Source organism: Carcharhinus amblyrhynchos, chromosome 5 (assembly GCF_965287045.1).
Source record: "Carcharhinus amblyrhynchos chromosome 5, sCarAmb.v2.hapA, whole genome shotgun sequence".
NCBI lineage: Eukaryota > Metazoa > Chordata > Chondrichthyes > Carcharhiniformes > Carcharhinidae > Carcharhinus > Carcharhinus amblyrhynchos.
In genome coordinates, this window is record NC_137328.1 from 109,685,920 (window position 1) to 109,709,414 (window position 23,495).

General features: G+C 43.3%; 1 protein-coding gene across 6 annotated transcripts in view; it reads right to left on the bottom strand.

The window, feature by feature from the left end:
- The window catches only part of tenm3 (teneurin transmembrane protein 3), a 909,202-nt gene extending 887,155 nt beyond the window's left edge, over positions 1-22,047 (bottom strand). For 3 of the 6 annotated variants that reach the window (XM_080189438.1, XM_080189437.1, XM_080189435.1), the window contains exon 1: positions 21,882-22,046. The gene's annotated coding sequence lies outside the window, so the exon portion shown is untranslated. Of the gene's footprint in view, positions 1-21,881 lie in introns of all 6 variants that reach the window. The other 3 variants (XM_080189439.1, XM_080189436.1, XM_080189440.1) reach the window with 2 other exon arrangements.
- Between the last annotated feature and the right edge of the window lie 1,448 nt (positions 22,048-23,495).

Consider the following 23,495-nt stretch of genomic DNA (forward strand, 5'->3'; position numbering starts at 1 on the left):
GCAAAATAGTTAAATGAATGCTGGTGCACTCCATCAGATCCCTGAACGTTTAGCAAAAAAAGAGCCACGGCGTGCTGAATGCTACGTGACTAGTTGAGTGGTCATGTCGTGGAGAGTGACTGCCACAAACCTTCAAAAGATCAAAAACTTCATCGGAACATCTCAGCTGCACAAAGCAGTGCTGATGAACCCATTTCGCCACTTTCCACAGCAGCTTGGGCCGTTCGGGTGTGTCGAGCCACTGCACTGACAAGACTGTGATATCTGTGTGAGTGGTCCAGGTTCGGGGAGCAGCAGCAGCGGCGGCAGAACCTTCTGGCTGCGACTGCACCCTGATCGACTGCATTTGGCAAGATCAACAAGGCAGAGAGAGAGAGAGTGGATTTTGCCTGTAGGAACCATGAACTGTCCGTCGTGCACACTGATTGTCCCACAGACTCTATTGCTGTGAAATTCTTTACCGGCTGAGTGTCTTATGACTAATGATTATCAGAAAGAACTACAAGCCTTCAGTGTTACAGCACCGTGACTAGAACCACCATCTCATCCCTTCAGGTTCCAAGGCACTCCTGTGCTATTGTTTCTATCTGTTTGCTCTGTGGATTTGCTGTAGGAGATTACTTGAAGACAATCCTCAAAAGCCTGAAGTCAAGGCACAGATAGTCACTGTCAGAGGCTTTTGCACAGCTAAAAGAGAGTTTACTTGTGTTTGATTACAACTTAAATAACATCCTGGGACCTAATGATTGGAATACAAACTTCATTTTGCATAAATTCCCTACCAGCCGGACTCAAAAGAGACCTTCTGCCATCTGTCCGATTTGCCTGTCTGCAAATTAGACCAAAAATCAAAGCAATCCGACAGAAACCATCAGATTATAGAAACCGGCAGTCAGAAATAATAAACACTGACTACAATGAAGGACCATGCAGAGAGAGCAAAATGGGCAAAGCACAGCTTGATCATACAGGCAGAGAGGCAAGCAGTGGAAGAGCTATTAGTATGACCTGGTGGACACGCAGGTGATAACTGTCAACACGGGCGTCCAATTATTGCCATTGTTTAGTGCAGCAGTAAGTTTTCTCTGTGACTGTCTATTGAGATCATACAGGTTTTCCTCAAACGGATCATATGTGCCTTAACGCGACTGGAAGCTGCAGGAATTCCCAAATAAGGATTCTTAGAAATAACGATCCTGTGCAGTTCACTGGCTCAGGCCAATGACGAGTGGCCTTTTCTTATCTTAAAGGAGCAGCACCAGCCCCCAAGACTGCAAGAAACGACAAAGGGTTGTGAACATAGCCCATTCCATCACGCAGACCAGCCTCCCAGCTATTGATTCTGTCCACACTTCCCGCTGTCTTGGAAAAGGAGCCAGCATAATTAAGGACCCCACGCACCCCAGACATACTCTCTTCCACCTTCTTCCGTCCGGAGTAAAAAGATACAAAAGTCTGAAATCACGTACCAACCGACTCAAGAACAGTTTCTCCCCTGCTGCCATCAGGCTTTTGAATGGGCCCACCATATAGTCAACTGATTTTTCCTACAGCCACACTACATTCTGCACCCTCTTCTTTCCTTCTCCCCCATGTATTCTATGAACAGTATGTTTTGTCTGTAAAGTGCACAAGAAAAAATACTTTTCATAGAATCCCTATAATGCAGGAGGAAGCCATTCAGCCCATCAAGCCTGCACCAACAACCCCCATTTTCTATCCCCATAATGCAACATTTTTACCCTGCTCGACCCCCTGATATTAATAGGCAATTTACCATGGCCAATCAACCTAACCTACACATCTTTGGAACACACCTTGGAGCACAAGTATCCACAGTACCCAGCAGATTTAAACAAGAGGTCCTCAACCTTCAAAATTACTAGGATGTCAATAATGTCTTGAATGTCAGTCCCACAGGTGATCCCAAAATAACTGAGCCAGCTGCTGCCATGGGGCCCTGCCCTCCGTAATTGGTGACACCACTCATCATCCTCTCCCTCCTTTTCGGAACCCCTATTGGAATCACCTGGTAAACTGAAATGGCAGCTGCCCAACAGTCAAAATCTACACTTGTGGACATTCTTTATATGCAAGCCCGGCCAACAAACATGAAAAGCATTATATAAATGCTCGCCTTTTTTTGCTGCACTGTCAGCGGTACCAACTTTCAGATGAGATGGTAAACCCAGGTCCTGTTTACCCACAGTAGGAGTGGAATTTTCCCATCCTGCCTGCCACTGGAATTGTAGTGGGCAGGTCAGGATTGCGCAAAGGTCTGTTGACCTCGGGCGGGATTTTACGATCTTGGGGTGAGCGCGGCCAGAAAATCCCACCCATAAACTGAAAAGATCCCATGGCACCGTTTCGAATAATGCCAAGAAAGTTATCCCTGGTGTCCTGGTCAATCCTTCGGTCGACGTTACCCATGATTGTCTGTTTATTTGATCACATTACTGCCGGTGGGAGCTTGCTGTGTGTAGATTCACTGCTGCGTTTCTGAAATGGCAACAATGATTATGGTTCAAAAGTGTTGAATTCGCAATAGAGTGCTTTGGAATTCCCCCAAGATCATGGAAGGCACTATACAAATGCAAGTATTTCTCTTCTTTCATGAAGACCAGCTGTACTCAACCCACTGCAGAATCTAAATCAGGAACTGAAGCTACCTTGCCTATCCAGCTGTGTTCCGCACCAGGCAACACATCTGCCGAGACAGCTAAAGCAGTTCCTAACTTTGAAGGAACAACGTACATGGTTTAAAACAACAAATCCGCAACAACAGTGCAGGTTCACTCTACTGCCTATAAAGTTGATTTATTAGTATCACAGATAGGCTTATATTAACACTGCAAGTTACTGTGAAAATTCCCTAGTCACCACATTCCAGCATCTTTCGGGTACACTGAGTGAGAATTTAGCGTGGCCAATGCACCTAACCAGCAATCTTTTGGACTGTGGGAGGAAACTAGAGCATCCGGAGGAAACCCGCGCAGACATGGGGAGAACATGCAGACAGTGACCCAAGCCAGGAATTGAACCTGGGTCCCTGGCACCGTGAGGCAGCAGTGCTAACCACTGTTGTACAAATCATTGATGTTACGTAGCCAGTAAGTGCAAGGTTAGTTGGCACTCAAGCCACCGAGATTGCTGCCAACCACCCTGTCCTGCCTCAGCCCAGATCCTAAATGGGTTCACAACAACGGACATGTGTACAGCGGCACCGCAAGCTGAAGACAGTGGTGGAAATGTCAACAACCCTTATACCTGCAACACTGTATGCCTCAATCAAACTGGAGAGACATTGGGTGATTATGGCAGTCTATAACTTCTGTTTATGCGCAAACCATGAGGTGGCACGATGGCACAGTGGCTAGCACAGCTGCTTCACTGCGCAGGGACCCGGTTTTATTGCCGGCTTGGGTCACTGCTTGTGTGGAGTTTTCACATTCTCCCTGTGTCTGCATGGGTTTCCTCCGGATGCTCCGGTTTTCTCCCACATTCTGAATGACGTACTGGTTAAGTGCATTAACCCGAACAGGCGGCGGTGGACTGTGGCAACTTGGGGAATTTCACAGTAACTTCATTGCCGCGTTAATGTAAGCCTTACTTGTGACTAATAAATAAACTATAAACCATGAAGTGCCGTGGAAATTAGTTTTTTCCTAAATTACCCACGGTGAATGAACTGGATAGTAATTAAGTGGAATTGCAGGCTGATATTTTCAAGAATGGGCTATTTTGGGAAGTGCTTTCCAAATGAATAAAGAAAATTATGGGGTCGTACAGCTTTAATGAGCCATCAATTTTGTTGTTCATGTTACAGCTGCAGCAGACTAAATACACATAAACAATCTTCCTGCAACGTGAAATTTGTTTAAATTGAATTCTCGTTAAAGCTGCAGCTCATCGTGAATTTGTTCATGCAGTATCAAACCTCAAGATTAAATTACTGCTCTTGATTCGCCAAAAATCAATTCCAATGCAAGACAGAGACTAAGATCTCACCTACATCACACTTAAAGATTTCGGCATTGACACCAGCCTATACAGTACTTGTTTTCCCTGTTGAAAGAACCAGGATTGTACTCTGATTGCTAAACTAATGGTGATCCCTTATTTTACTGTAAAATTCTACAGTAACATGTATATTTATCCCGAACAGGCACTGGAGGGTGGCAACGCGTGGATTTTCACAGTTACTTGCAATGTGAATGTAAGCCTACTTGTGACAAATAAATAAACTTTACATTATTAGTACCACAGTTCGGCTTACATTAACACTGCAATGGAAATCCCCTAGTCGCCACACTCTGGTGCCTGTTTGGGTACACTGAGGGAAAATCCCAGATCAGAAAAACAGATCCCAAAGATGCTAAATGTATCAAAAGTACAGAGTCGGGGTTTTGAGTTCACAATACAGCAGACTGTGTGAGGCTACATAAATTGTGAAATATTAATTTGTCGAAGAACCAAACATGCAATTCAAAGTCAGGTGGGAACAGTCATTTGCAGTGTTAAATAAAATTTATTTATTTGTGTTGCAAGTAGGCTTACATTAACATTGCAACGAAGTTACTGTGAAAATCCCCTCGTCGCCACACTCTGGCACCTGTTCAGGTACATTGATGAAGAATTTAACATGATCAATGCACCTAACCAGCATGTCTTTTGGACTGTGTGAGGGCACCGGAGCACCCGGAGGAAACCCACACAGAAACAGGGAGAACATGCAGACATCTGCATAGATAGTGACTGAAGCCGGGAATCGAACCTGGGAACCTGGGTCCCTGGCGCTGTGAGGCAGCAGAGCTTACCACCATGCTGCCAATGGGTCATAGGAAGATAGAAATTGCAATCTTATTTCCAGTAGAGAACCTAGTTTCAAATTTTCATGATTGTTACAGTAAAATATTACAAGTAGAATATCTATCAATTATTGTAAAATAGCATTTACCTTAATTCCCCAAGTGAAGAGTACAGAGTTAACGAGATGACTCTATCCCTGTTCAAAAGCGAAATTTATCTTTGCGATGCTCGAGCAGTTGAAACTTTATCCTCAAGAGGAGAGATGACTTTAAGCAAGTTAAGCAAATCTGCGAGTCTTCTCTCTGTTCTTGATATTTGTAGTTTTCTTTTGAGACTGTATAACTGATTGCAATTCGGGGTGGTGCCTTAATTGCAATTAAATGCAGCCCAATTATGTTCCAAATATAGTTTTTGATCACTGCTACTTCCTAGTTCTAAGAAAATTTATTTAACAAATACAATATAAGCTCTGGTTCTCAGAATTCAAGCTTGCAAGGACTCTGGCGGGGCATTTATTATTTGTTCTGAGTATACTGTTTAAGATTTACAATGTGGTTATAGGATCACTACAGTGCAGGAGGTGGCCATTTGGCCCATTATGCCTGCACTGACAACAATCCCATCCAGCCCTTGTAACCCCCGACACTAAGAGTCAGTTTAGCATAGTCAATCATCCTAAACCCGCACATCTTTGGAGTGTGGGAAGAAACTGGAATACCACACGTGGAGAAAAACCACACAGACACGGGGAGAGAGTGCAGACTCCGCACAGTCACCCGAGGCTGGAATTTAACCCTGGTCCCTGGCGCTGTGAGGCACTGTGCTGCCATGCCTCTGTAGATTGTAAAAATTCCAGTTGACTGTGGTATATTATCAGTATAAACTCATCTTGTCAAATCCTAAATTGTATTGTCTTGCCTGACAATGTACAAAATAATTAAAAAGATGCTGGTGTACAAATTTTGGATGATGTATCTTTCTTATCAAGGCTTTTCTTACTGCTGTAAGACACAGAAATCTATACTTGCCAGTTAGACATTATTCTGCTTTTATAAAAATAAGGCCATATAAATTCTTGAAGCTTTTATTTACAGGAAAACATTTTTTTTTGGCCTTAGAACCCTTTGTTATGGCTGTATTTCTTTACATGTATTGCTTCACGAGGACGTCCTTGTGAAATTGAGGTAGGTTTTTTTCTTTATTTGTTTACAGGCTGGAAGCGTGGCTCCCAAGGCCAGTAGTTATCCTCATCATCATTAGACTGTGAGAAGTGGTGAGCAACCCAGGAGATTTGCAGGTGCTAGTGTCCGTACGAACATACAAAGCTTATTTATTAGTGTCACAAATAGGCTTGCAGTGACACTGCAATGAAGTTACCAAGAAAATCCCGTAGTAGCCACACTCTGGCGCCTGCTTGGGTACACTGAGGGAGAATTTAGCATAGCCAATGGACTGCGGAAGGAAACCGGAGGAAACCCACGCAGACACGGGGAGAACGTGCAGATTCCGCACAGGCAGCGACCTAAGCCGGGAATTGAACCCAGGTTCCTAGTGCTGTGAGGCAGGAGTAGTAACCACTGTGCTGCCTTCAAATTAGCAGCCAGGAGTGGGCCATTCGACCTATCTAGCCTGCTCCATCACACAGCAAGATCATGGCTGACCTGATTGTAACCTCACATTCCCATCTACCCTCAATAACCCTTCACCCCAGTACGTATCAAGTTTTGCCTTCATCAAAGGCTCTGCTTCCAGTGCCTTTTGAGGAACAGGGCAACAAATGCTGACCTTGCCAGCAACACCAGATCCCATGAATTAATTTAAAAAAAACTAAACTTGCTTTTCAGCATTAATCAACTGATAGCATCAAGCACTTGATCATAAAGGTTTTACTTCTGTGACAACTGTGGTCGGTGAATTTAATATGGGCAGGAACTGAACCAGGGGTCTCTGTTCTGTCCCACTGAAGCTCCACACCAGATAGTTCAACTTGCCGCTGAACTGCTGGAGAGATCTGGCATCACAGCATTAACCTATTTCCTAAATGTAGTACTGTCAATTCTTTTAAAAGGTTGATTTAAAAAAAAACAAAGAACCAATGTCACAAACAATGGGAGACAGGGCTTTCAGCAATCAAATTGCCTAGAACAGACCGAATCAAATACCCTCGCCTTAACACCCTCATCTATTGGGTCTTTGATGTAGCACACATTATAAACGAGCCAGTCATTCATGGAAAGATAACTTCTAAAAATACCCAGTGTATCAGTGCATATCAGAGCTCTTCAAACTGTTAGCCACTGGTTGAATTGATGAATTGGAAATGGCAAAACGTATTTTTGATTAACAAAATAAATAGACATCATTGGATTTGCATTCTCAGAACCTGCAAAGTCTCATTAATATATTTAAAATATTAACCACCCCCTCTTCATGCCTCAGTAAAACTCAAAAATCAGCTTTCTGACCCCCCCCACTTCAGAAATTTTGTCAACTGATCACTCACACTAGTCACCCGATTATAGAAAGGATATTATTAAACTAGAAAGAGTGCACAGAAAAGATTTAATAGAATGTTATCAGGATTTGATGGTTTGAGTTATAAAGAGATGCTGGATAGACTGGGACTTTTTACCCTGCAGCGTAGGAGGCTTAGGGTGATTTTATAGAGATCCATAAAATAATGAGGGGCATAGATAAGGCAGACAGTCAACACCTTTTCCCAAAGGTAGGGAAGTCTAAAACTAGAGGGTAAACGTTTAAGGTGAGAAGGAAGAGATACAAAAGGGTCCAGAGGGGCAATTTTATCACTCAGAGGGTGGTGAGCATCTGAAATATGCTGCTGGAGACAGTGGTAGAGGTAGATATAATTTTGTTTTTTAAAAAGCATTTAGACAGTTGCATGGGAAATATGGGTTCAAAGGGATATGGGCCAAACACAGGCAATTGGGTCAAGCTTTGCGGTTAGAAAAACTGGGTGGTATGGACAATTTGGACTAAAGGGCCTGATTCCATGCTGTAAATCTCTATGACTCTATGTCTTGTCCAATCCTCTTAAAATTCCCCCTCAACTGACCCAAGAGTTACGGACATTGATGAAATTCATGATTCCTGATGGTTTGATTCAGGCAGACATCAATTATTTTCTTTCAATGTATGACAAGCTTGAAATCTGCGAAGCCAGAATGCTGATCCAGAAATTGTTCCTTCATTGAAAGACATAAGCTGAACAGGAAGGTGTGGACGTTACTAACTTTTGATTCCATCAATTAATCACAGCATTTAAAAAAAATCACAAGGTAGGGGAACATTTCCTTAGTTTTTCAAATGCTATAATTTACTAAGGGTGGCAGAGTGGGTAGCAAGCAGGATGGCATGTGACCTGGAAGGGAGTTTGCTGCTGGTGACATTCCTCGGCATCTGTTGCCCTCATTCATCTTGATGGTCATGTCGGAGGGTTAGAATGTGCCGTTGAAGGAGGCTTGGCAAGTTGCTGCATTTTGTTGATGACATACGCTGCTGCTGCTGTCCGTCCGTAGTGGAGGAAGTTAATGTTTAAAGGGGTGGATGGGGGTGCAGATCAAGTGGGCTGCTTTATCCAGAATGGTGTTAAGCTTCTTGAGGATTGTTAGAGTTGCCCAGGTACGTGACGAGCATTCCATCACACTCCTGACTTGCACCTTGTAGATGGTGGCAGTCAGCCATCCCACTCCCAGCAGTTGAGTTGGTGGCTTATACACTTGAAAGTTTTACAGTTTCTTTTGATGCAGACATTGTAGCAAAGTAAGCATAACACTCCTTGGTGCTTGAAGAGACAGAGTCACCAACCTCTGACTGGTTCTTGTGGCCACAATATTTATGAAGCTAGTCTACTTAGGTTGCTGATAAATGGTAACCTTTCTTGGAAGTTGATGATGAGCAGGTTCAGAAATGGTAAAGCCATTGAAAGACAAATGTTTACATTCCCTCTTGTTGGAGAGGGTCATTGCCTGGAATGTGTTTGTTGAAAATGTTATTTACCACCGGTCAGCCCAAGCCTGACTGTTGTCTAGGCCTTGCTTCCATATCTGAGGACATACGAATGTTTCTGGGCACTGGGTAGTAACCAGTGGAGGAAAGGCCATTGATGAAGCAACTGGCAAAAGAAGCAATGACAACATCAGGATTTTCTTTTCCCCTGCAGCAAGTGGCCAGGATCCAGAATGCACTGCCTGAAATTGTGGTGGAGGCATGTTTGAACAAGACTTTCAAGATAGTTATCTGAAAAGGAATAACAGACAGGACAATGGGGAAAAGGCAGAGGAATGGCCAATCATTAAATTGTCCCATGGAAGTTGGCACAGACATGGCGAGCAGGATGGCCTCCTTCTGTGTTGTATTCTGTAAAGCAGCTGAAGATAGTTAGGAACTCCTGGAGCAATGCCCTAAGGCTGAAGTAATTGGTTTCCAACAAACAATATCATCTTCCTTTATGCTGGTTATTGCTCCAGCCTGCATGGATTTTTTTTGTCCGATATCCATTGACTTCTATTTTACTAGGCCTCCTGGGAGCCTCACTTGGTCAAATGCTGCCAAGATGTTGAACACAGTCACTCTCACCTCACCTAACCTCTGATATTCAGCTCTTTTAGCTGTGTTTAGGCAAAGATTACAATGAGTTTTGGAATCCAGTGATCTTGGCAGAACACAAAGAATGAACAGCTTACTGGTGTTCACATTTCTTTGAGAATGTCTGTTCCTGCCAGCAATCCTGCAACCTAGCAAGAATCAGAGAAACCTTGGATGAATTAATAATGTTCAGTTGTTTTTTCTACATTCAAATTAGGAGCAGGAGTAAGAGGCCACCAGGCCCCTCGAACCTGCTCCGCCCTTCAATGAGATCATGGCTGATCTGATTGTAACCTCAGGTCCACTTTCTCACCCACCCTTGATAACTGCTCACTGTCATTATCAAGTGTGGCACAGCACTGATGCTTCACATTGCCAGGGACCTGGGTTCGATTTCTGGCTTGGATAACTGTCTGTGCGGAGTCTGCATGTTCTCCCCATGTCTGTGTGGGCTTCCTCTGGGTGCTCCAGTTTCCTCCCACAGTCCAAAAGACATGGTGGTTAGTTGCAATTGCCATGCTAAACTCTCCCTCAGTGTACCTGAACAGGCACTGGAGTGTGGCGACTAGGAGGTTTTCACAGTAACTTCTCTGCAGTGTTAATGTAAGACTACTTGTGACACTAATAAGTAAACTTTAAAAAAAAATCTATCTCGCTCAGCCTTAAAACTATTCAAAGACCCTGTTTCCACCGTCTTTTGAGGAAGAGAGTTCCAAAGACTCGGAATCCTTGGAGAAAAAAAAAATCTCTTCCCCTCTGTTTTAAATGTGGTAACCCTTAGTTTTAAACAGAAGCCCCTAGAAGTAGAAGCAATCTATAAAGGAGCACAGAAAACACTAGGTTAAACTAGAAGCATCACGACTTCTGTCTGTATGAAATGACTGGAAGCCGAACACAAAAACAACAGTAATAAGAACAGCAGCAGACCAAATAGTCTATTGTTCCTGCTCTACCATTCAATAAAATCACAGTTTTTTCTACCTAATCCCCATGTGTCTTGATTCCTCAATAGACCAAAAATGTATCAATCCCAGCCTTAAACTCACAAGAGTCAACAGCAAATTTTCAATGGTAAGCAGTCTTGTTTTCAGTCAGACTTTCCCCACGGAGACTAATTGATGCTGAATTTGTACACTGAGGTAATTTGCCCTTTTCATCTCACACTTAAGAGAAAAAAAAACTTCCACACTGCAGTGGATTTTCTATTTTTGAAACTAACTTTTATCATTGTGTGTTGCTGGCAGTGCGACATCATGCAAAGGCAATCCTGGAGCCATAATTGCTTTGGCCACTGAAAGAAAGAGGCGCAAATGTATATTCTGCCAGGACATTCAAACTGAAGACATGTTTTGGGGAAGGATGAATAGGGGCTCTATGAGGAACATAGGTTCATCTCAACAGTTAGCTGCAATCATTAATAAAATCATGCTGGTATATCCAATAAATAACCTGACTGTGTAAAAACATCCCAGGCTTGATCTGTACAGAGCCTGTTTCAGCTCTAATAATTCCACTTAGCTGCATAGTCCAGGAAGATCCCAGATTTGATCCCTGCACCGTATTCAGTATGTTTTAGCTCTATTAATTCCCTTTACCCACAGAAGTGACCACTAGCACTCACTTTAATGCTTGAAAAGGTGGAATGGCCACTTGAATGAGGCACTCAGAAAAGAGGGGAGATCAGTTGGAGAAGGAAATGGCACTGGGACAAATCAAGACAAAACCATGAGCTTTTATCAAAAGTTTGGCATCAGCAACAAAAAAGAATTGTGAGTAAAAATCAGGAGTTAATGGCAGGTGACTGGAAACCTGAAATAACTATAAAAAGAGAGAAACTTATATTTACATATCACCTTTATCAGCATCCCAATGTCCAAAGTAGTTTACAGCCAATGAACCAAAACAAGGGAGGTGAAGGCCTCAAGGTATTATTGCTCGGCTATTATTACAAAAACTCAGCTAATGTTACCAGGTACAAATCCCGCCACAGGATTGTGGAATTTGAATTCAACAAAACAAATCTGGAATTAAGAATCTATTGATGACTATGAAACCGTATTGGATGTCGGAAAAACCCATCTAATGTCTTTGATGGAAGGAAATCTAATGTCCTTGCCTGGTCTGGCCTACATGTGACTTCAGAGCCACAGCAATGTGGTTGACAAGGGCAACTACAGATGTTCCATGTCCTATGAAAGCATAAAAAAAGTCGAATGACATAGAACATAACAGCGCAGAACAGGCCCTTCGGCCCATGATGTTGCGCCGACCAATTAAAAAGCAATGACCCTCTAACCTAAACCAATCCCTTTCCATCCATAAACCTATCCACGGATCTCTTAACGCCCCCAAACTAGGCGCATTTACAACTGCAGCAGGCAGGGCATTCCAATCCCTCACCACCCTCTGGGTAAAGAACCTACCCCTGACATCCATCCTATAACTACCACCCCTTAATTTAAAGCTATGCCCCCTCGTGCTAGCTTTCTCCATCTGAGGAAAAAGGCTATCACTGTCCACCCCATCTAAACCTCTAATCATTTTATATGTTTCAATAAGGTCCCCTCTTAGCCGCCTTCTTTCTAACGAAAACAACCTCAAATCCCTTAGTCTCTCCTCATAGGACCTCCCCTCCATGCCAGGCAACATCCTGGTAAACCTCCTCTGCACCCTCTCCAAAGCCTCCACATCCTTCCTATAATGTGGGGACAGGATGAGGTTTTCAAGATTATGAACAGCTTGGACAGAATGGATAGGGAACAGCTGTTCCCCTTAGATGAAGGGTCAATTACGAGGGGACACAAGTTAAAAGTGAGAGTTGGGAGGTTTAGGGTGGAATTTGAGGAAATACTTTTTTACCCAGAGGGTGATGACGGTCTGGAATACACTGCTTGGGAGGATGGTGGAGGCGGGATGCCTCACATCCTTTAAAAAAGTATCTGGATGAGTTCTTGGCACGCCATAACATTCAAGGCTATGGGCCAAGTGCTGGCAACTGGGATTAGGTGGGCAGATCAGGGCCTTTCATGCATCAATGCAGACTCAATGGGCCGAAGGGCTTCTTCTGCACCGTAGTATTGTATCACCACGCCTTATAAAAGAGGGTATTAGCGAAAGATGAGTAATGGCTTGTCAAAGAGGTAGGTTTGTGAAAGATGTGGGGGTGTGGTGTCAAACTCACTGTCAGGGTGCAGGGAGAGCTTGAGGGGAGGGGGAGTACTTAAAAAGAGAGGAAGCCTTATCCTGAGGGAGAAAAGTTGCAATCACCAAGGGAAACCAGGCTAACTGCATATACCTCTATCAGCATAAATTCTCCAACGTCAGAAAAACCACTGACATCCATTTTACTGACTTTTAAAACAGTAAAATTACTATCATATGAACGAGGCTTATGAAACAATTGCTCTGCATAAATAAATACCTAGATACTAAAAATTAATTAATTTCAAAATTCCCGTTATCTCTGTAGTACTTTGCAAAGTTAATTAAACTGCTGAAGTAGAAAGGATTTGTAGAGTCGCATCGTACCCCTCTCACAGAAGAGAGATTCCCTCTGAATGACCCAGCATTTTACAGTTCATCTTGAGAACACTGGAAATGCCAAATTACACCAGGTAAAAAAATTCAGGCTCAAGTCAGTCACCAGTAACACTTTTTCTTTTGGCAAGTCCTGGATAAAATAATTTTCCAATCAGCAGAGTAAAGAGAATTGATTTCCTTAACCCTCGGTGAAGGTGCTAAATCAAACACAACAGATTAACTCACAACAGCTGACAAAATACAAGCCGACAAAAATACTGTAAAAATAGTCCAAAAGCAATAGAGATATTCAGGCTGCTCGCCTTCATCTTAACTGCTGCCCCGTGGCTCTGTCTGCTCCACTTGTACTATCCGACGTATGGTTTAAGAATTCAATGTTTTCAAAGGCATAGTGGGAAAGGATCCCAAAATAAATGCAAAATATTGGTGCAAAAAAAAGCATAGCCTGCTTCAATGACATCTACATCAATGCGGTCCATACATACACTCTGAGTGTACACTGTGCTGGTGTATTCCAGAAATGTGTAATTAAAGGTATACAACGGGCGCAGGCCTGAACAATTTGGAAGCAAGTTTTACTGACCGGACATAGTGGTCCATTCAGCCACTCCTAGGGTGATTTGATCAGGAATAAGCACACTAAGATTCAGAGGTATGAACCAACTCTGCGCTAACAGCGGCGATAGCACAGATTTTTTAAGTTGACCTCCAGTCAGTCTTTTTTTAAAATTACTGTTGTTCTTCGAAACATAGATATTTTACACTGATTATATTTCGCGACTCCAATTTCTCATTTAACCCCGTGTAGCGTCATGATATTACAGAGATTTGAAGTATTATCCTAGATTTTGGATTCAAAGTAGGCACTGCCTATTTTGGGATGGATGGTAAGGCATATTTTGTGGCAAAGGCTAATTCGGTGAAATTGGGGCCATTTTGTCAACATTTTCCCTCAGTTTGAACACCATACTGCCAACTGACTTTGTGTGGTGTCTTAACAACAGAATGTGGAAGTGCCGGCATTGGGCTAGGATGGGCACAATTGGTAACAATAAGCAGAAAATGCTGGAAATCTCAGCAAGTCTCTGACGGCATCTGCGGGGTGAGAATAGGGCCACCGTTTCGAGTCTCGGTGACTCTTCATGCTTGTGTGACTGCATTTTCCGTAACCACTAGCATTCTCCAATGCTGTTTTGCATCAGTTTTTGTTTTCATTCTGGGTGAACAAGGCTGTGGTGATAGGCAAATTGGATACAGTAGTGTAAGAGAGGAAACGGGTTGACGGGTGCCAATGAGCCAGTATCATTTTTAAAGTTTTACTCCATTCTTAAAGTTACAAAGCCAATGATCAGAATGGAGCAGGTGAACTCACGCTTGTTCCAAGAGTCAAATTCAAATTCCAATTGAATGCAATTCAAGGTCTTCATACGAGAGACAAACAATATCCAAGCTGACAAGACAAGGCATCGGAATCAAACTAATGTCCTTTCTAAATGAAGTCTCTCAAAATCAGGTTAAAGTCCAACAAATTTATTTAGAATTACAAGCTTTCAGAGCGCTGCTCCTTCATCAGGTAAATCCGTAGCATGTCTATCGAAATGTGGCCATCGCATTCAAGAGAGTTTCTGCACCCTGCTCTGGACCCAGAAATGGAACCACTTAAATTAAACTTGCATAAGTTTCTTCTTGTCAGAAAGAAGACTTTATCCTCTCAATTGCCTCCATTTGAATCCGGGTCTTGGAGGTGAATGGGTAGTATTCTAACCCTTTGCTCCAATACAGTCCCTGCCACTTCCCTCTTTAATAGTTAATTTCAATCTATTGCCATTAGCTGCTATTGCAAGAACTAGCTGCTTACATCAAGACACCACTCAGGATTCAAAATAGACCCTTTTCACAAAGGCTGGCCGCTGCCCTTATCTAGTCCCTATTTACTCTGAATTGTAAAACTTTCAGGAGCGAACAAGCTTCGAGACAATGGCAACTCCCTGCAAGCATTCAAATCCTCTTCAGCATCTCCTGTCCCTCTTCTGCAACAAATGGCATCTTAATATGCACAAGTGCTTCAATCAATCACCAACAAGGTTAATACAGCCTAATAATACCGGTTTGGATAGAGACTGACGAAGAACAGAGGAGCTCATTTGAAATTGATTACGAGTATAGCACTCAGCATTCACAATGAACGCAGCCCTCCAAAGCATTACCGTGCACAAGAAAACCATTAATCTTCATTATAAGCGGGGATACATAATGAAACTACTCAGAATGAAAGAATTGGGCAGTGGTTTGAGAATCAGGTTTCTATTAATGAGCAGATAAAACGTAAATTTCAAGTAAATGATAGTAAGTGGGCAAAATATCAAACTAAGCCTGCTTCCTGCTCTGCTAAAGAAATGGAAATGTGAACCCGCAATTAAAACCCCGCACAACAATAACAGCACAGCATGAGATAAGTTGCTAGAAGAATTTTTTTAACACTCATCTGACATATTACTCAGTTAGCAGTCAAACTCGGGTGCATGTATGCACACGAAATATTGGAAAACTTACAAGAAACATTTATGAAACAGTCTGTGTCGATCTGGTCCTTTCAAGAGGCCGGAGTTTAAGTTTCCCTTATGTACTAGCACAGTCATTTTAAAAATAGCAACTTAAAATGGTGTGACGAATCAACAAACTCAAATTTAAGCAGGAGCGGCTTTATTATTATATCACTTATAAATATACTGTTGTGAAACAGGGGATTTTCACAGTAACTCCTTTGCAGTGTGAATGTAAGCCGACTTGTGACATAAATAAATACACTAAATAATAAAATAAATAAAGCCATAAATTTTGGCGTTAAGTTCAAGGCTGGATTCTAATGGTTGCCATCGCTTTTGAGAAAGTATTTAGGGCGTAAGTTGCTTCTTTTTCATGTGGTGCTGTTTCGGCATTCTGTTTGAATCCAGCACACCACGAGGTAAGAATTGTTTTAAGTGTTGCTCCCCTGATGCGACACTAGCGCTTATTTTCATGTTGCAATGATGAAACATAAAAAAGTTTGAATGTGCTGTAAGATGCAAAAAGAAAGATTTCATCGCTCTAAGAGGTTAAAAAGCCAGCCAGCAATCTTGGTGCATGTTATCTGAGTAACCGCAGGTAAACCGCTAACCCCTTTAATTGAAATCCTTATTCTCCAGGCTTACTCTACAATGGAGACAGACTTTACGGCGACGCTACTCATGGATCTATCGGAAACACAAAGGTACCAAATTTTCATGCAGGGGAAAAAACTGCCCATTCCCATTTTATTCCTTCTTGGAGGCAGGAATTAACCCAGGATTTTCACAGTAACTTCGCTGCCATGTTAATGTAAGCCTACTTGTGACACAGATGAATAAAAAAAAAGTTACTGTGAAATGTTGTGGAAATTTTTTTCCAAAATGTCAAAGTACCTTACCTCATGTGCTAGTATTGTCGAGTGAGTTTTGATTGTGGGCTTTCAAGAACCAGGAAGAACGCTTTCCTTGATATCTTGCCCTTTTACTAACATGTCTGAAATATAGGTTTTACCTGCTCCATTGATAGAAATCTAATCCTTAAACCAGCACTCCCATTCATGCACGTTCCCACTGTTGCCGCAATCCTTTTCCAATCTCCCAGAGTACCCATATTCGACACTAAGCATTGGCAGATTAGTAGGCAAGAAGGGGACTCTTTTTTCCCCCCTTTTTTTTCATTAGGCAATAAGGGGCAACATTGAGCTACGCCTGATACTGCCCTTGTGTGGTTCCCACAAACACAAGGACATCTTACTGGCTAGCCATCAGAAGCAGGACTTCTGGTCGGAATCACCCCAGTCTGGCTAACTGTCTTCAATGAAATTCATTTACCCGGGATAGAAAAAAAGGTTAAACGCCTTGAGATCTTCAAGATCCGCATTGCTTGGCAGCATGACATGTAAGCACACGTGCCTACTAAATCATGAGCCGAGGTCAAAATCTAAAACATTTATGGATCAGCATATCCCTAGATACAATCCACCTTCCCTCTGCTATGCTGTCCACTTTTACATCCGTGGCACATTTACACAAGAAAAAACATGTTTCGCTGATTCAATTTTTTTGTCAAAGATCTTGTAAAAACAATGTTTCCTTGCATTAATAATGTACACAGTGCGAAAGAATGATTGGCCTGTCCCCATGTCCCGTGAAAAATAAACGAGAAGAGCGGCACATTTGATGGGGTAACTGGGGGCAAACAGATCGACTTTCGGCACTGCCTTTCAGTCACAAAGCGATCTCAACTCGCCACTACTCACAACAGTCCAGAATCCTCTGATGGTCAGCAACATTCAGGACTCATCGGCATACAGGCGACGAGCAAACATCATTAACTCGAGAGTGCCGGCTGCATTCAAAGTCGATGCTGAATGCTTTACTTCAGAAAGTGGCACTTACAAAGGCACCCCCCCTCTCCCTCCTACCTTCTCTGCAGGGTACCTCGCTGCCGGGACGCGCAATTGGAAGATATGCAGAGTTCTGAGGACTGATTGACGTACCTCTCCTGTCTGTTCCTGCGACTTTACACTATTATATCAAAGTTTTAACTCCATGCCTTCTGCTTTTTTACCTTATCCTCTTGTGCAAAGAAGGGGAATTTCACGCTAAATTATTCACCTCTAACCCACTTCCCGCCCCCCCCTTCCCCAACGAAGTGCCAGAAATTCCGTCCCCGTGGGAAGACAACTTGACTTAAAACGCATCCCTGCTTTATTATGTTCATTTATAATATAAATATTTCTATAAATAATATATAGTCCACTTATTAGAGTCACAGGTATTGTACGCAACTGTTTATAGTGTGTAATGCAGGTAAACATTTAACATGTCCCAACAATATAGCCTTGATATGGAGTTGCCGGCCTTGGACTGGGGTGGGCACAATAAGTAGTCTCACAACACTAGGTTAAAGTCCACCAGTCTCACCTGATGAAGGAGCAGCGCTCTGAAAGCTCGTGATTCCAAATAAACCTGTTGGACTTTAACCCGGTGTTGTGAGACTTCTTACTGCGTCCAACAAATTAACCATTAACCAATTCTTCCTGTGGCAATAACAACAGGGTCAACTTTTTTTCACACAGAACAACTTTGCACCTCACACACGCCGCATTTCCTCTATCGTCTGGCACTAGTCTGGCGCAGTGTGAGGCTAATTTCTTCTTTCTGAATTGCCCCCCAGTCATTTCAAGCGGCAGCAACTGTCAAACGCATTTCAAAAAGTACAAATCTGACCTGATGCTCGAGAGAGAGAAAAAAAGCAACACAAAGTTCGTATTACACTCTCCTTCACTACGACCAGGAAATGACTACATAAGGGCGGTAAAACCTACCAAAATAAAATTGATCATCAGAATCACAAACAGTGAATCTGAAACTGACACATGAAACATTGAAATGCCCAGAAAAGAAGCAAAATCCTTGACTCATTGTCTCCTAAACCCAAGTTCCCCAGCCGCAGTTGCTTAAATTAACTCCCAGTGATTTGAGAAATAGCTATCAATTTGAAGAAAGTGGAAATACTAAAAACTACAACAAAAAATGCATCAGTCTCAACTTGCCAAAATCAATCAAGCTATTTAATTGTACACCCATGGGCAGCTTTTCAGGAGACGACAATATACAGGTATCTTAATCTCCTATAAAACATCAAGTTGCTTTGAGGGTTTTGGGATCTGTACTCCGAACATTAATAACTTATTCCACAGAGCTCTCCAACCTTTCGTCAGAGATTCCTTGATTACGTTTTGATTACACAAGGTAGCACCTTTATAGCATCTATTATGGCATCTATTTGCCTTTATGGCAACTATTTCGAGATGCCAATTGACCCATTTACCAGCATTTTCTGCGTTTTATCCTCTTATTTTAGCATTTGCTCCTTTTACCCCTGCTATATCTCAGGATTCAGAACTTCTGAAATGTTGCTCTGGTTATTGAGCTCTGCAATTGAACATAAAAAGCGCCTCTGTTATTAAGTCCAATTTTTTAACCTTTTGATTTCAAAATTTATCAGCGCCGTCACAACTGGGTGACATTTAATGGGGGTTTGAATATGGAAGCGTTATTGTTGGGTTAGGGCTTAACTGCACCTTGTAAGTTACAAGGAGCAGCCAGCAAAAGTAGTTTCCGGAATTTGGGGGAGGGCGGATAAATGTATTCCTCTTAGGCAACGTTGGCATACCAGTGCCAATTTCACAATAATCTGATCCCAACAATAACCCCTTGACAAAATTAAAATCTAAGCTTTCGCGGATATCTTCAATTCTCCACTCACTGTCAACGGAATGATAGGACCTCGCTTCTCTCTCCTACTAAACTTCAGGAAGTTTTACTCAACACTCGAAGTCTCACCAACCTGTTGGATCACTCTTTCAAAGTTTATGGAGGAGGGCGGATGGGGGCACGGATATGAATATAGGCTGTGTACAAATGCAGATGTATTTCCAAACACACAGAGAGAATAAAAAGATTTGTATGCTGGGATTTAACTTTCCTTCCCAAACAAAACCAAATATTATTGGTGATATTCCTCTCCCGTGAGCAGTGATGTGGGGAGTGAGACGGGGAAAGTGCGGATTGTGGTGGCTTTGTGTGGTTATGTGCGCCACGAGTAACAGGGAGAGTGGGGAAAGAAGAAAAACACGTCTCTACCTGGAAACTCGAATTTAAATGCAGCCTCGGCGTTGAATAGGGGATAGGCGGGGGAGGGAATGAAGATGGGATACTTCAAACGTGGCCCCGGAAGGATAGTACAGATTGCCGAGTATTAAGATCAGGAGGAATGGGGAGAAACCCCTTGTTCAGGGTATTTGTATGTGTACAGATACAGTGCGACGGTATCGTGTCTCCATCTTAAGGCGCTGTAGGAAGTAAGTGTACTAACTGCACTTGGAACATTAACACCAAAGCCACACGGGGTATATCCAGTGTCCACACATCGCAATCAGATATGGTCAGAGTTAGCAACAGCGCCTGATTCCTTAACCCTCCCCTAACCCTCACGAGTTCGGGTATAATATGTTCCAAGGATGGTGAGGAAGAAGGCTATGATGTAGGTCAGACCAGATGTCCTTCTTTTTCCCCATGCTCCTGCCCTTGTGTGTGTTTGTCTCTATATTGTATATTTTTCTACATTTCCTTTCAATGCCATCGACTCTCCCGCTGTAAGTACCGGGGAATGAATCGCAGTGGGTGAGGAGAGGTGAACAGCACAGTTCCTGACCACATGCAACAGTGCGGAGCTATTTCCTTGGTTTGGCAAACTTGTGCGCCAAAGAGAGGGGGCAAGCGTTACACTCACTGGGTGGGTGGGGGAGGGGGTGGGGGTGGTAACACAACACCAAACATTCAGCACAAACTTTTACAGATGCACCAGAGAAAACATTTTGGTTGTAACACAGCTTGGTGTAGTTCCTGCTCTGCCCAAGACAGCAAGAAATGACAAAGGGTCGTGAATGAAGCCCAGTCTCCCATCCATGTCAATACATTGTCTACACTTCCCGCTGCCTCGCCAAAACAGGCAGCATAATTAAGTACCCCACGCACCCGGATATACTTTCTTCTACCTTCTTCCCTGGGGAAAAAGATACAAAAATCTGAGGACAGGTACCAACGAACTCAAGAACAGCTTCTTTCCTGCTGCCATCAGACTTTTGAACGGGCCTACCTCGCATTAATCTGATCTTTCTCTCCACCCTAGCTATGACTGCGAAACCATATTCTGCACTCTCTCCTTTCTCCCTTCGTATAGCTGGCAAGAAACAATACTTTGCATTGTAAACTAATACATGTGACAATGATACATCAAATTAAATCAAACTCACTCCACAGCAACTGTTTGGAAGTTATTTGTAGAATCGCTGGTCATTGCTCAGTCAGTTGTGTTTACGTTTTGGCTTCTTTGCAGCCATTGAAGGAGTTGACGAAAGGATTACATGAAATGACCTGTTTCTACTCCCCTCCCTCCATCCCAGGCTCTGTAAACCACTTCACACCCACCCAGGAAAGGGACCCCCAGCCTCCTGTCAAAATAATCCCATTGTTTCCCTTCAGCTTGAAACAAAAAGCGCCGTGTGTCCTTTTATATACATGAAAAAAGCAAGTCAGTGACTGAATCACACATGAGGAATCAGGTAGGTGGCATTATACGTGTTGGGAAAATAACATTGCAACTTCCGGAAAGCACTGAGCCAGAGAGGCAGCCGAAAAGAATAAATAAATCACATTTAAATGGCTGTGGGGGAGAAAATTAAAAAAACAGAACATAATTATAAACAAGTTGATTCTTCAATTGCAATTTCCTCCTGTCATCCGGAACAGGGCAGCAAGTCTCACTCTGTCCCTCTCTCTCCTTGCCTGTACTACACTCTCACACACAAGGTTTGGCCACGTCGATCCCACACAAAGAGACACCAGAGCGAAGGAGAGAGGGAACAAATCTCCACTAAAAAAGTTTGCAAAACGATTTAAAGTCTCCCACAACTTCATTCCGCAGCCTTTGCCAGCACACTCCGGGCTGGCACGGTTTCTAAAGCATGCCCCCGTTCGCAATTTGCACATTTAAGTAGCAACAACCAGTGGGAAAATAAAGCTTCTTTTAAGAGCGATTCCTTGCTTCTAGATGTAAAATCAAACCTTCTTTCAATGTAACATGCAGATAATTAAAGGATGCACACACAGATACTCACAGTGAATGTAGAGACAGATAGAGAGAGACTGAGAAAAGGAGTGAGAGAGAAAGAGAGAAAGAGGGCTCCAGGACCGCGATGTGCTAGAACAGCTCACAGTCGCTGTGTGAATGGAGCGGCTCCAGCGAGCTGATCCTTGTCTAGTTCACTGACAAGCACAAACACATGGCAGAGCGCCGCCACAGGACCTTACCTAGCAGCTGGGGCCAACGGGCTTCCCCCAAACCCACATCCACGGCAAAAAAACAAATAAGATGCCACTTCTCCCCACCACCACCACCGCCGCTCCAGGCGGTGCCAACAAGAGCCTCTTGGACGGAGGATGGAGGCGGCTTTGAGTTCAGCTTTTGTCGGAGGTTTACAGCGTGAGCGGGCTGCAAGCTCGCATCCACCCCCTTCTCCCTCTGTCTGTCTGCCTAAGCCGATGCAGCGCGCCCGTCCCCCCCATACTGTGTCCAATCAGTGAATCTACCATGCAATGATTTAAGGGGTCAGCCATAAATAAACTTGGTGGTGAATTATAGCTTTCTGCTTGTTGTCTGAAGCTGCCGTGCGATGGGATGCAGCTAATTACAAACAACATATATATATATGTGCGTATTTATGTGTGTGTGTGTGACAGTCTTAATGCTTAAGCGCCGTGTGCTCTGGTTAACCCGTGTGACAGCGCCTAGTATCCAATAAAGCTCTTCAAATGGCCTCTTTTATATTGATGTTGTGATTGGAGAGCTGTTTGCCTTTGGGGCAGATATTATTGTGGCTAGAAATGTCCACATTAGCAATCTGTTCACGCCAGCCCAGATTTTCCTCTGGCGCACACATGGCAGGGAAAGGAATGTCTTCCCAAGCCCCAAACTAAAGAAAGTTGTGAGCTGAATGTTGCACTTCCAGTGAAGTGGTCGGATAATTAAGTGAGTCTCCCATACATACCTCCCCAAGTGTCTCTCTGTCAAGTCGAGTCTTCAGGGGTTACTAACCCAGATGTCTTTCTGCAGTGTCGATTTTTTTTGTATGTTGGTGCACCACATGGAGGCTGAACATTTGGGGAAAGCGGTGCAGCAGTGACTGAGCGATGAAAAGTTCACAATCCCAGATGGCAAGTTGCGGGGGAGGCGACTCTCCCCCCAAAAATTCTAAGTATCGAAATCGTATGAAAACTGGAATAAATCACGCTGTTTTTTTTCAGCCAGGTTTTCATAGATTCCCTACAGTACAGAGGAAGCCATTCAGTCCATCAAGTCTGTACCAACCGCAATCCCAATGTCTATAACCCCACATTTACCCAAAAGTTTTTTGAAAGTGCATTTATTAGTCACAAGTAAGGCTTACATTCACACTGCAATGAAGTTACAGTGAAATTCCCCAGTCTGGCACCTGTCCAGGGCAATGCATCTAACCAGCACATCTTTCATTCTGTGGAAGGAAACCGGAGCACCCAGAGGAAACTCACGTGGGCACATGGAGAATGTGCAAACTCCACACAGACAGTGACCCAAGCCAGGAATTGAACCCAGAGCCCAGGTGTTGTGATGCAGCAGTGCTAACCACTGTACACTGTACTGCCCCAGCTAGTCCCCCTGATAAAAGGGTCAATGTGCATTGCCAGTACACCTAACCCGCACATCTTTGGACTGTTGGAGGAAAACCACGTAGACAAAGGGAAAAGGTGCGAACTCCACACAGACAGTGACCCAAGGCCGGAATTGAACCTGGGGCCCTGGCATTGTGAGACAGCAGTGCTCAACATTGTGCCACTGTACTCCTGTTCTCGAAATGAATCTCCCACACATGGTGCTCTGCAGAGATC